Source organism: Mesoplodon mirus (genome assembly GCF_964341445.2).
Source record: "Mesoplodon mirus genome assembly, chromosome: 19".
Classification (NCBI taxonomy): Eukaryota; Metazoa; Chordata; class Mammalia; order Artiodactyla; family Ziphiidae; genus Mesoplodon; species Mesoplodon mirus.
The window spans coordinates 1,344,546-1,357,717 of NC_138995.1; positions in this window are offsets into that span (position 1 = coordinate 1,344,546).

Consider the following 13,172-nt stretch of genomic DNA (forward strand, 5'->3'; position numbering starts at 1 on the left):
TAGTTTTTGAGTTCCTGTTTGATTTCTTCAGTGATCTCTTGGTTATTTAGTATCGTATTGTTTAGCCTCCATGTGTTTGTGTTTTTTATGTTTTTTTCCCTGTAATTGATTTCTAATCTCATAGCATTGTGGTCAGAAAAGATGCTTGATATGATTTCGATTTTCTTAAATTCACTGAGGCTTGATTTGTGACCCAAGATATGATCTATCCTGGAGAATGTTCCATGCGCACTTGAGACGAAAGTGTAATCTGCTATTTTTGGATGGAATGTCCTATAAATATCCATTAAATCTATCTTGTCTATTGCGTCATTTAAAGACTGTGTTTCCTTATTAATTTTCTGTTTGGATGATCTGTCCATTGGTGTAACTGAGGCGTTCAAGTCCCCCACTATTATTGTGTTACTGTTGATTTCCTCTTTTATAGCTGTTAGCAGTTGCCTTATGTATTGAGGTGCTCCTATGTGGGTGAATATATATTTATAATTGTTATATCTTTTTCTTGGTTGATCCCTTGATTATTCTGTAGTGTCCTTCTGTCTCTTGTAACATTCTTTATTTTAAAGTCTATTTTATCTGATATGAGTATTGCTACTCCAGCTTTCTTTTGATTTCCATTTGCATGGAATATCTTTTTCCATCCCCTCACTTTCAGTCTGTATGTGCCCCTAGGTCTGAAGTGGGTTTCTTGTAGACAGCATATAGATGGGTCTTATTTTTGTATCCATTCAGCAAGCCTGTGTCTTTTGCTTGGAGCATTTAATCCATTCACGTTTAAGGTAATTATTGATATGTATGTTCCTATTACCTTTTTCTTAATTGTTTTGGGTTTGTTTTTTAGGTCCTTTCCTTCTCTTGTGTTTCCTACTTTGAGAAGTTCCTTTGGCATTTGTTGTAGAGATGGTTTGGTGGTGCTGAATTCTCTTAGCTTTTGCTTGTCTGTAAAGCTTTTGATTTCTCCATCAAATCTGAATGAGATCCTTGCCGGGTACAGTAATCTTAATTGTAGGTTTTTCCCTCTCATCACTTTAAATATGTCATGCCACTCCCTTCTGGCTTGTAGAGTTTCTGCTGAGAAATCAGCTGTTAACCTTATGGGAGTTCCCGTGTATGTTATTTGTCATTTTTCTCTTGCCGCTTTCAATAGTTTTTCTTTGTCTTTAATTTTTGCCAGTTTGATTACTGTGTGTCTCTGCATGTTTCTCCTTGGGTTTATCCTTTATGGGACTCTCTGCACTTCCTGGAGTTGGGTGGCTATTTCCTTTCCCATGTTAGGGAAGTTTTCGACTATATAATCTCTTCCATTATTTTCTTGGGTCCTTTCTCTCTCTCTTCTCCTTCTGGGACCCCGATAATGTGAATGTTATTACTTTTAATACTGTCCCAGAGGTCTCTTAGGCTGTCTTCATTTCTTTTCATTCTTTTTTCTTTATTCTGTTTCACAGCAGTGAATTCCACCATTCTGTCTTCCAGGTCACTTATCCGTTTTTCTGCCTCAGTTAGTCTTCCATTGATTCCGTCTAGTGTAGTTTTCGTTTCAGTTATTTTATTGTTCCTCTGTGTTTGTTTATTCTTCTTCTAGGTTTTTGTTTTGTTAAACATTTCTTGCATCTTCTCGATCTTTGCCTCCATTTTTTTTCCGAGATCCTGGATCATCTTCACTGTCATTATTCTGAATTCTTTTTCTGGAAGTTTCCTATCTCCACTTCATTTAGTTGTTTTCTGGGGTTTTATCTTGTTCCTTCATCTGGTACATAGCCCTCTGCCTTTTCATCTTGTCTATCCTTCTGTGAATGTGGTTTTTGTTCCATAGGCTGCAGGATTGTAGTTATTCTTCTGCTGTCTGCCCTCTGGTCAACAGGCAGATGCTTAACCACTCTGCCACCAGTGAAGTCCCTGTAAAGTAGTTTTAATTACAGTTTGCACATCATTTTTTATACACGTTGCTACTGCACACTTAACAGACTACAGTGTAGTGTAAGCATCCCTTTCATATGCTCTGGGAAAGCAAAGAATTCACATGCCTCACATTATTGCCATGCTTGTGTTACTGCCTGCGATGGTCTGGACCCAAATCCGCAGTATCTCTGAGGTGAGCCTGTATGATTAGAACAAAACGTCCTGCCAACCCAGAAAACCTCTCCACAGTGTACAATAGAGAGGATGGTTTCATGATTGAATAAGCGTGAAACTGGCATGGGATGCTCATCACACCCACTAGGCTGTTGCACACACGAGGGAAGCTCACCCTTTCATTTAGCCAAGAAGATTCAGCCCATTAGACACACGTTCCCAGGACAGACAAGAATTAGTTCTTATGTAGGAGGCCTGACAGTGCCATTTGTCACACATAGTTCATGCCAAGTCTTCCTCTAACTGGGGGCATCTGTGTTAGCTAATTGCCTTTATCTAAAGGGACAATAAAAGTTCTGACATCTCTCAAGAGTGGGGTTTCAGCTTGGAGCCAGGCACCTGCCCCCATGGAAACTGGGAGTAGATAGGGAGCCACCTTCCTAAGGCTCACATTCAAAGAAGGCAGCTCCCAGGTGCTTGAGAAAGACGGTCCTGGGTCGTAAAACCTGCAAGAGGCTTATGTAGCTGTTTATAAAATGACATCCATTTCAGAAGAGGCAGAGAGAGAATTTACAGGTTTTTAAAAATGCTCTAAGGAAAGAGAGGGGATGGTCCCATTCCCTTTTTGCACCCGGAGAATTGATTTTTTCCCTATTTTATTCTGTTTGCCCTCACACAGCCCCCCCAGGTGACCTGAGAAGAAGGGTTAGGAAGTGACATGCCCACTTGGATCACGGAGTAATTGGGAGCAAGGGGGTCGTGCAGAGAAACATGGGGATGAAGTGTGTGTAGGAGCAGGAGCGTTAAGCCTGCGGGGGCCTGGCCACTGTTGTCTGTCTGTGAGCAGTGGGCCCCCCATGATGGGGGCTGGGAACCAGGATTGCCTTGTGGAGCTGGAGGGCCACTGGGTTGTGCAGGGGGAGTCGAGAGTGAGGGGGATGGGGCAAAGCCCACAGCATCAAAAAGATACCGGCCCCCCAGTGTTCATTGCAGCACTCTTCATAGTAGGTAGGACATGGAAGCCACCTAAGTGTCCATTGAGAGATGAATGGATAAAGAAGATGTGGTACATATATACCATGGAATATTACTCAGCCATAAAAAGGAATGAAATAATGCCATTTGCAGCAACGTGGATGGACCTAGAAATTATCATACCAAGTGAAGGCAGAGAAAGGACAAATTTCATGTGCTATCCCTTATATGTAATATCTAAAAAAATAATACAAATTAACCTATGTACACAATAGAAACAGACTTACAGAGATAGAACACAAACTTATGGTTACCAAAGGGGAAAAGGGAGGGGGAGGGATAAATTAGGAGTATAAGTTTAACAGATACACATGACTTTGTTTAAAATAGAAAATCAGCAATGATTTATTGTATAGCACAGAGAACGACATTCAGTATCTTATAATAACCTATAATGGAAAACAGCCGAAAAAATGTATAGGCAAATCACTTTGCTGAAAATAACACAATATGGTAAATCAACTATACTTCAATATAGGTGTCTCTTATCCTGTGTTTATTCTGATTATATTGTAGAAATGTATTTTGTCTTATCAGTTCTTATTTTTCTCATTTTTTAAATTGAAGTATAGTTGATTTACAATGTTGTGTTAATTTCTGCTGTATAGCAGTGATTCAGTTACACACATATATATATATACATTCTTTTTTTAATATTCTTTTCCATCATGGTTTGTCATGGGCTACTGAAATATAGTTCCCTGTGCTATACAGTAGCACCTTGTTGTTTATCCATTCCATATATAAAAGCATACATCTGCTCACCCCAACCTCTTACTCCACCCCTCTCCCAACCCCCTCCCCCTTGGCAACCACTAGTATGCCTGTGAGTCTGTTTCTGTTTCATAGATAGGTTCATTTGTCGTATTTCAGATTCCACTTATAAGTGATATCGTATGGTATTTGTCTCTCTCTTTCTGACTTACTGCACGTGGTATGATCTCTAGTTGCATCCACGTTGCTGTAAATGGCATTACTTTGTTCTTTTTTATGGCTGAGTAGTATTTCATTGTGTGTGTATGTGTGTTTGTGTGTGTATGTATATATGTATATACCACATCTTCTTTTTCCATCTGTTGTTGGACATTCAGGCCATGTCTTGGCTATTGTGAATAGTGCTGCTATGAACATAGGGGTGCATGTATCTTTTGGAATTAGAGTTTTGTCTGGTTATGTGCCCAGGAGTGGGATTGCTGGATCATATAATAATTCTGCTTTTAGTTTTTTGAGGAACCTCTCTACTGTTTTCCATAGTGGCTGCATCAACTTACATTCCCACCCACAGTGGAGGAGTGTTCCCTTTTCTCCACATCCTCTTCAGAATTTATTTGTAGAGTTTTTAATGATGGCCGTTCTGACCAGTGTGAGGTGGTACCTCATTGTAGTTTTGATTTGCATTTCTCTAATAATTAGTGATGTTGAGCATCTTTTCATGTGCCTATTGGCTATCTGTATTTCTTCTTTGGAGAAATGTCTACTTAGGTCTTCTGCCTATTTTTTGCGATTGGGTGGTTTGTTTTATTTTTGTTGTTGTTGAGTGGTATGAGCTGTTAGTATCTTTTGGAAATTAAGCCCTTGTGGGTTGCATCATGTGCAAATATTTTCTCCCATTCTGTAGGTTGTGTTTTCGTTTTGTGTATGGTTTCCTTTGCTGTGCAAAAGCTTGTAAGTTTGATTAGGTCTCACTTGTTTATTTTTGTTTTTATTTCTATTGCCTTGGGAGACTGACCTAAGAAAACAGTGGTACGATTTATGTCAGGGAATGTTTTGCCTATGATCTCTTGTAGGAGCTTTATGGTGTCATGTCTTATGTTTAAGTCTTTAAGCCATTTTGAGTTTATTTTTGTGCATGGTGTGAGGGTGTGTTCTGATTCCATTGATTTACATGTGGCTGTCCCAGCACCACGTGTTGAAGAGACTGCCCTTCTCCCATTGTATATTGTTGCCTCCTTTGTTGAAGATTAATTGACCGTAGGTGTGTGGGTTTATTTCTGTTCTGTTGATCCATATGTCTGTTACTGTGTGAAAACATGCTGTTTTGATTAGTGTAGTTTTGTAGTATTGTGTGAAGGGTTATGCCTCCTGCTTTGTTCTTTTTGTTCAGGATTGCTTTGGCAATTCTGGGTCTTTTAAGGTTCCATATGAATTTTAGGGTTATTTGTTCTAGTTCTGTGAAAAATGTCATGGGCAATTTGATAGGGATCACATTAGATGTGTAGATTACTTTGGGTAGTATAGCCATTTTAACAGTATGAATTCTTCCAATCAAGAGCCTGGGATATCTTTTCCTTTCTTTGAATCATCTTCAATTTCCTTTATTAACATTTTATAGTTGTCAGCATAAAAGTCTTTCACCCCCTTGGGCAGGCTAATTCCTAAGTATTTTATTTTTGGAGTCGTGATTTTGAGAGGTTTTTAAATTTTTGTTTTACATTCCCTTCTGATCTTTCATTGTTAGTGTAAAGAGATGCAACCGATTTCCGTACATTAACCTTGTATCCTGCTACCTTGCTGAATTCATTTATCAGTTCTAATAGTTTTTGTGTGGAGTCTTTAGGGTTTTCTATATATAAAATTATGTTATCTGCATATAATGACAATTTTACCTCTTCCCTTCCAATCTGGATACCTTTTGCTTCTTTCTCTTGTCTGATTGCAGTGGCTAGAATTTTCCAATATTATGTTGAATAGAAGAGGTGAGAGTGGGCCTCCTTGTCTTGGTCCAGATTTTAGCAGGAAGGCTTTCAGCTTTTCACCATTGAGTATTATGTTGACTGTGGGTTTGTCATAAATAGCTTTTATTATGGTGAGATTTGTTCTGTCTATCCCCACCTTGTTAAGAGTTTTTATAATGAATGGATTTTGAATTTTGTCAAATAATTCTTCTGCATCTATTGAGGTGATCATGTGGGTTTTGTCTCTTCTTTTGTTTATGTGGTATATCACATTGATTTTGTGTATGTTGAACCATCCTTGTGAAACTTGTGATGAATGCCACTATGAGTGGGTGGGCATGTGCTGTTTGGAGCCATAGGTATGTGGTCATTTGTCACAAAAGCCACGAGACACACATGCAGGGACAAAGTCCCCCCCTAACCAGGGCCTCCCAGCGACCCCTTCAGACACCTGCCCCTCTCTTAGCTGGAAGCATCTGTGACAAGACCACCAGCAAGAGCTGGAGGGCTTTGTCCTGTGGTGGTGGAGTGGCCATGGCCAGCCCGGGCCGAGGCTCTGGAAACACTGGGGCTTTCACTGAAGCCCTGTCGTTTTCTCTAGACCTATTGATGATCCTGCCACCCCTGCCCCTCGCCCCACTTAAGGGAGTGGAGGAGACAGCTCCGAATGCCAGTGGGAGCCCGGGGGTGCACCCTCCCAGAGCAGCCACCTGTGCCAGTTCTGCATGGCCTGGGTCCTCCCAGCTGAGCCGGCGTCTGTGCACCCCTGTCCAGGGAACCCTGACCGGCTGCATCCCTCCTCCCCGGACCCCTCTCAATGGGGAAGTGTCCTCTGGCCAGCCCAGCACTCCCCCGACATACACTGCCTTTAACTGAACGTTGATTCACTCTCGCATCTGGCTTATTGCAGCTAAAGTGCGGCCTTACTGGATGACGGACGTGTCACCTCCCAAATGCCCATTTAACTTGCTTTTCACGGCAGGTTCGGGGGAGGAACATGAACGCACATCACCTGCGATGCTTAAAACCTGTGGCTTTAGGAAAAAACATAGGAGTCCCCTGGTGGCCTAGCGGTTAGGACTCGGTGCTTTCACTGCAGAGGCCTGGGTTTGATCCCTGCTCAGGGAACCATCCCCCACGCCGCTCAGTGTGGCCAAAATACAAATAAGATAAAGGAAATATGCTTTAAAAAAAAAAGTAAAGAAAGCACTTAAAAAAAAAAGAAAAGAAAAAACACGGAGATGCTGATGGCTGATGACTCTTGGGGACTTGGAGACACTGGCCTTTGAAGGGCCTTCCTCATCCATGGGGCAGGGTCCGGGAAGAGCTGCCCAGCCGTCCACCACACACCCCCCCCCCCCCACCCCATCCTCCAGCCGCTGCCGAGTGCCAGGCTGTGGGTGTAGCAATAATAAATGCAGGCTTTGTCTTCAAGGAGGCTTCTGCCTGACACAGGAGGTAAATCCACATATAAAGGATGATTATTCACGGTATAAATTATAAGGCCCCATATGAGCTTCCCACAGCTGACAGAGTGCCACACGCTGGGGGCTTAAAACACAGACGTCTATTCTCTCGTGGTTCTGGAGGCGACAAGTCTGAAATCAAGGTGTCCAGAGGCCCCAGGGGCGGGTGCGTCCTTCCCTCCTGCAGCTTCTGTGATTGCTGGAGTCCTGGGCTTGTGGCTGCATCCCTCTCATCTCTGCCTCTGTGCCTCCCGGCCTCGCCCTGTGTCTCTGGGTCTCTCCATGTCCCGGTCTCTTCTTATATGGACACCAATCCCTATACTGGATTCAGGACAGACCCGAACCTAGGATGACCTCAGTTTAACCTGCTGACATCTGCAAAGACCCTGTTTCCAAATAAGGCCACATCCACAGGTGCAGGGGGTCAGGACTTGACATACCTTTCGAGGGGAAACAACTCAGCCCACAACGGGCCCTGAGGGAGGGGGTTCTGAGGAAGGAGAGGTCACTCCGGTCCCTTTGTTAGGGCAGTGGGTAACAGCACTTGGATCCCGAGGAAGGAGCAAGACTTGGGTGTGGGGAAGACCAGGAAGGGTCCCCCCGCCAGAGGGGGCAGCGCACAGGAAGGCGTGTGGACGTGAGGGGGGGGGCAAGCAGGGACAACTGGGGCCAGAGTCTGCCTTGCCAGAACTAGACCCCAGGGGCGTGGGGATGCAGCTGGCCAGGTGTCACACGATGGGCCCCTGGGCAGGGTCACTGCTTTTTGGAGAGACGATGGCCGTGACTCGTGTCCCTGGGGCAGGCAGGGGCTTTCCTGGGCGTCATCTTAGGGACAATGACAGGAAGCAGGACAGGCCACTCAGTGGGGCTGACAGGGCTCAGTTTTACCAGCCTCATGATTCAGAGCTGTCGCCTAGCAGCTGCCACAAACACATTTAAAACCTGAGAAGTCAGACACGCCTCCGGGGATCGTGGTTCCACAAAGCTCAGCCTACATATGGCGGCACGCTGACCAGCCTTGAGGAGGGGGGTTTGGACACACGCAGCAGTGCGGAGAACCCCGGGTGTGTGCTAAGTGAACCAAGCCAGGTGCCCGAGGCTCGGTAGGTCGGATTCCACTTATAGGAAGCCCACAGAACAGGCAAGTCCTCAGAGACGGGGCAGATGAGAGGCTGCAGGGGTGAGCGGATTGGGGCGTGAGTGCTGGTGGAGGGGGTCTCCTTCGGACGTGATGCAATGAGCTGGAAGTGTAGAAGGGGGTGTCTGCACGTCGGGGTGAATGTGCCAGATGCCACTGAAGTGTCACATGAACTTCATCTCCATTAAAATAAAGGGCTGGGGAGGGGGTGGGGAGTCCGGGGGGCTGAACCCGCTACTTGGTGACCTGGCAACTCGAGGTCCTCCCGTGTGAGGTCCGTGGCTGCTGGACTCCTGTTCCCCCTGCCCCCCACCTGCCCTCGGAGGGTTTAGCGCCTCCAGGTGGTCTCACTGAGATCAAACCGGGCTCTTGGGGGCTCCAGTCTCCTGGGCGTAGGTAACGGGCTGAGGCATGGGTGGTGTAAGGACCATCTAAGGTCAGCAGATGGCTCCCTGCAGGTTGGTCCCGGGCAGCCTCTCCTCTCTGAGCTCAGACCCTGACTCCCCTGTCCCGGAGCCTGGCTGCTGAGGAAGGCCACGTGGTGGCTGGCGGTGGTCATTGGCCGGCTCCGGACCGCGTGGCCGACCGCCCCTGCTCCCTGGCCTGGAGTCTGCATTCTGGGGTTCGCACTGGACAAGTAGCAGAGGTGCAGCGAGCGTATTGGGGGGGCCCAGTTGGGGTTCAGTAAGCGTGAGGTTCCTTCGTCTTGCCTGACAGCGGGGTTCCAACCGGGCCGAGCTGACCGCCGACCTCAGGAGGAGAGGATGAGCCTTCACGGGGTTCGGGTCAGGCCGGCCAGAGGGGTCAGGGCTCTGACTGCTCAGCACCCCCTGACGGAAGCCGTCCCAGCCCCTGCCCGGAACACCCCCTCCCCTCCCCAGACGTCAGACGGTTCCAGAAGTTCTTGTTGCTGCTTAAATGAGTGTTTGCCTAAAAACTAAATTTCTGACAGTCTGACGCGGATTGAAGTGACTTCCACTTTTCTTTTTTGAATGAGCACTTAAAAAATCAGAGCCAAAGTATTTTAGACACTACAGTTAAAATCAGAGCCTGATGATTCCTTCTGTGAGGCTGACTCTGATATGAGACCTAGTTTTAGACTAAGAAATTGACTAGCTTTCCTCTGCTTTGGTATTTCCAGCTTACTTTGAAACACAAGCTTTGTGTGCTCTTTGCCAGGTGAGCTTGGCCTGGATTCTGGCTCAATGCCGCCAGATTTGGGTCTGTGTGCTGTGGCACAGAGCAGGGTCCTGCCGAGCACTGCCAGTGACAGGCGTTTAACCCCGTGGACCCCCTGTTTCCTCCTCTGTAAAAGGAAGTTGGGGCGGGAAGCTTCAGATGGGAACAGAGGTCCCCAAGCCCTGACCCAGGGACCTGTGCTCTGTGACAGAGTTTCTATGAGTCTGCAGTCAAATGGGAAAAATTAGAGCAAAATCGGGGATTTCATGAAGTCAAATTTGCTTCACGTAAAAGGCTCTCTTTTGTTCTGAGATTATGTCCTCCTCCTGACACTTTTTATGTTAAAATGTGTTTTTATGAAATATTGAGATGATTAAATGGTAGTTTTAAAAACTGAATGTATCTGGGGAAGGAAGGGAGGAAGGAAGGAAGGAAAAGAGAGAAGGCGAGAGACCAGAGGTCGTTGTTAACAGTTTTTGGTTTGTGAATTTCCAAAGCCTGGGGGCCCTGCTCTGGGGGCCTTGTGCTCTCCAGCCTCCAGCTCCGAGACCCACCACTGGCCCCCTCGGATGAGCCACGTGCCAGGCCAGATCGGAGGGGGTGGACCTGGTGGGCAGAGCAGGGACCCTCAGCTGGGCCACTCAGGGGCCCATTGACAAGCAGTCCAGCCCTGAGCTTGGGCTGGAGCCAAGGAGGTCCCTGGGATTCCATGCGTGACACCCTGTGGACGGAGGGGTGGCAGTGGCCCCGCCAGGTGACACGGGTCCCAGCCTGCCAGGGCGGGGGTCCTGGAGCCCTTTCCGACTCCTGTGGGGTGAATGGGACGGTGCTCCTGGGACAGTGGCGTCTACCCCTGATCTTTGAGGGTGTGGTGGGAGCCCCTGTGGTGTGATCCTGCGAGACCTTCCCATTTCACAGACACGGCAAGGCGAGCTCAGGGAGTGAAGCTGCTGAGCCAGCTCCTGCTGGGGGAGCTGGGCCTCACGCCTGCGTTGCCTGTGTCGTCTGTGTGTCCACTGTGTCCTCCTCCTCTTCTCCCCCCAAGAATCCACCTGGAATCTGTCGGTTCAGGACGAGCGCCGCCCCCAGCCCTGCTCCTGTCCCCTTGGGGACAGGGGTGTTCGTTCTCCCCGCCACTCTGCATCCACCTGCTGGCTCGGGGCGCCCAACTGCTCTTCGGCCTGCAGAGGTGGGACACGGTCACGCCGCCTGCCCTGGGGCTCGGGTTCAGAAGGGCTCTGCCGTGGCGCTCTGTGAACTTCACTACTGAGCTCCTGCTGTGCGCATGCCCTCACCCCGTTGGGCTGGCGAGGACACCAAGGGTCCTGGAGGTGAGCCGCTCGTGGCCGTGTGGCTGGGAAGCACCAAGGTGGGATTGGGTGTCTGAGGCCAGAGTCCATTCCTATCATTTTTAGACTCGATGACCTTCAGCTTCCATTTTTTCACTTCAAAGTGAACATGAAAACCTTGTAGGAATGGGCGAGGGTCTGAAGGGTCACTTCTCCAAAGAAATATGAATGACCAGCAAACACAGGAAAAGATGGTCACCATCGTTAGCCATCAGCAAATGCAAATGGAACTGCAGTGCGGCACTGCCCCAACCTGGGGGCCAGAGGACAGCCCAGGAGAGAGTCAGATGACAGCAAGTGTGGACGAGGACGGGGAGAAAGCAGACCCTGTCACTGCTGGGGGTGGGGTGTAAAATGGAGCCACTGCTGTGGAAACCGGTCTGGTGTTTCCCCAAAAGGTTAAAGGTACAGTTAGCACATGACCCAGCAATTCCACGCCCGGGTATCTGCCCAGAGAAATGGAAGTGCACATCCGCATAAACACGTGTGCGTGGATGTTTGCAGCAGCGTTGTTCACGTAGGTAAAAAGTGTGCATCACCGAATGAACAAGCAGAACGCGGTTCATCCACGCGGTGGAATGCTACTCTGCCTTAAAGGGAGTGAAGCACTGACACAGCCTGGACGCACCTGGAAAACACGCTGAGAGACAGAAGCCAGACACGAGGACGCGCGTTGAGTGATTCCGTGTATGTGAAGCGTCCAGGACGGGTGAATCTGCAGAGACACAAAGTCCATCAGTCGTTGCAGGGGGCTGGGGGGGGCCGTGGAGGTTGGGGTTGATGAGGCTGTTCTAAACCTGACTGTGGCGATGGCTGCACAACTCTGCGAATCTATGGAAAACTAGTGAGTCGTGCACTTAAGTGGGTGGATTGTGTGGCACGTGAGTTATACCTCAGTAAAGCTGCTAAAAAATCACTCGTGGCGGCCCCCCCAGGGCCCTCCTGAGGCCGACTCAGAGCATAGTCCGCGGGGCGCCGGGGTGGCCTGGGCGGAGCAGGGCGTGGGTGCTCGGCTGGCCCTTCAGAGGGTGGGAGAGGCAGCCAGCGAGCCCACAGCCCTGGAGGTGGGGGGCTGCCCCCCAGGGCCTGGGGTGACCAGCAGCCCAGCCCCCTGCCCCCCCCCAGGATGCTGTGGACACGGGCGGCTCTGGCTCCTCCCCTCGCCACCCCCCCGCCCCGCCTTCCTCCCCTTTTCTCTCCGTCTCTCTGTAGCTCTTTCTGTTTATCCTGCTCCGTTTTTCTCTCTTGGGCTGAAGAAACGGGCTCCATCTCCCCCTGCACACCAGGGCCTCAGGGTGGGTTTGATGCCAAGGTCACAGCCAGGGTTGCTACTAAGCACAGAGGTGGCTGAACTTGGAGCCTGGAGGCCCAGCTACACGTATGGGATGGGAGCCCACCTGGGGCCTAGCTTGCACACAGGCCTACGACGCGCGGTCCCCGTCACCCTCGGGCCGCAGACCGCCTGGCCCGGCCTCAGCGTCCTCGGCTGCAGCGGAGCGCTTCCCTCAGGGGAGACCAGTGCAGCCCCAGGCAGCAAGGGGACTAAATGGAGCCGTTCTCGTCCTTGGAGCCAGGTCATGTGAAGGAGGTGGCAGTCCTGACACTTCAGGAGCTCCCAGGGAGGAGGGGAGGCCACGTCTCCCTGAGAGCCTTAGGGGCCATCGGGTTGGAAGGTGTCCCTCAAGTTCACGTCCACCTGGAGCCTCAGCCTGTGCCCTTGTTTGGGAGAAGGGTCTTACAGATGGGATTAGGTAAGAATTTCAGTGAAGTCATCCTGGATTAGGGTGGCCCTAAACCCCATAAGGGTGTCCCTAAAAGAGACAGAAGAGGAGACACAGACGCAGAGGAGAGAAGGCGGAGGGGAGGGGTCGGAGGGAAGCGCCCACAGCCAGGGACTCTAAGACCTGAGCAAGACCAGCATCGGGGCGAGGCTGGCAAGACAGACGCCCCCCAGAGCCTCTGGAGGGGGTGCCCCCCCACACCTTCACCTGCCTTCAGGCCCCCCAGCCTGTGGTCCTTTGCTCTGGCCACCCCAGGACACTCTCTGGAGGTGGGTGGAGTGGACCAGGGTTGGAAGCAGGCGGAGGCAGACCCAGGGATGCCTGCCGCTCGCTGCTGCACCGAATACGGTTCAGACTCCCCCATCCCAGAGCCTCCTGGGGCTCAGCCCTCGGGGCGAGGGGGCCCTGCACGCCCCTGCGGAGCCGCCCTGTCCTGGGAGCAGAGTGCCTGGCCACCGTCGGTCCAAGGACACCCC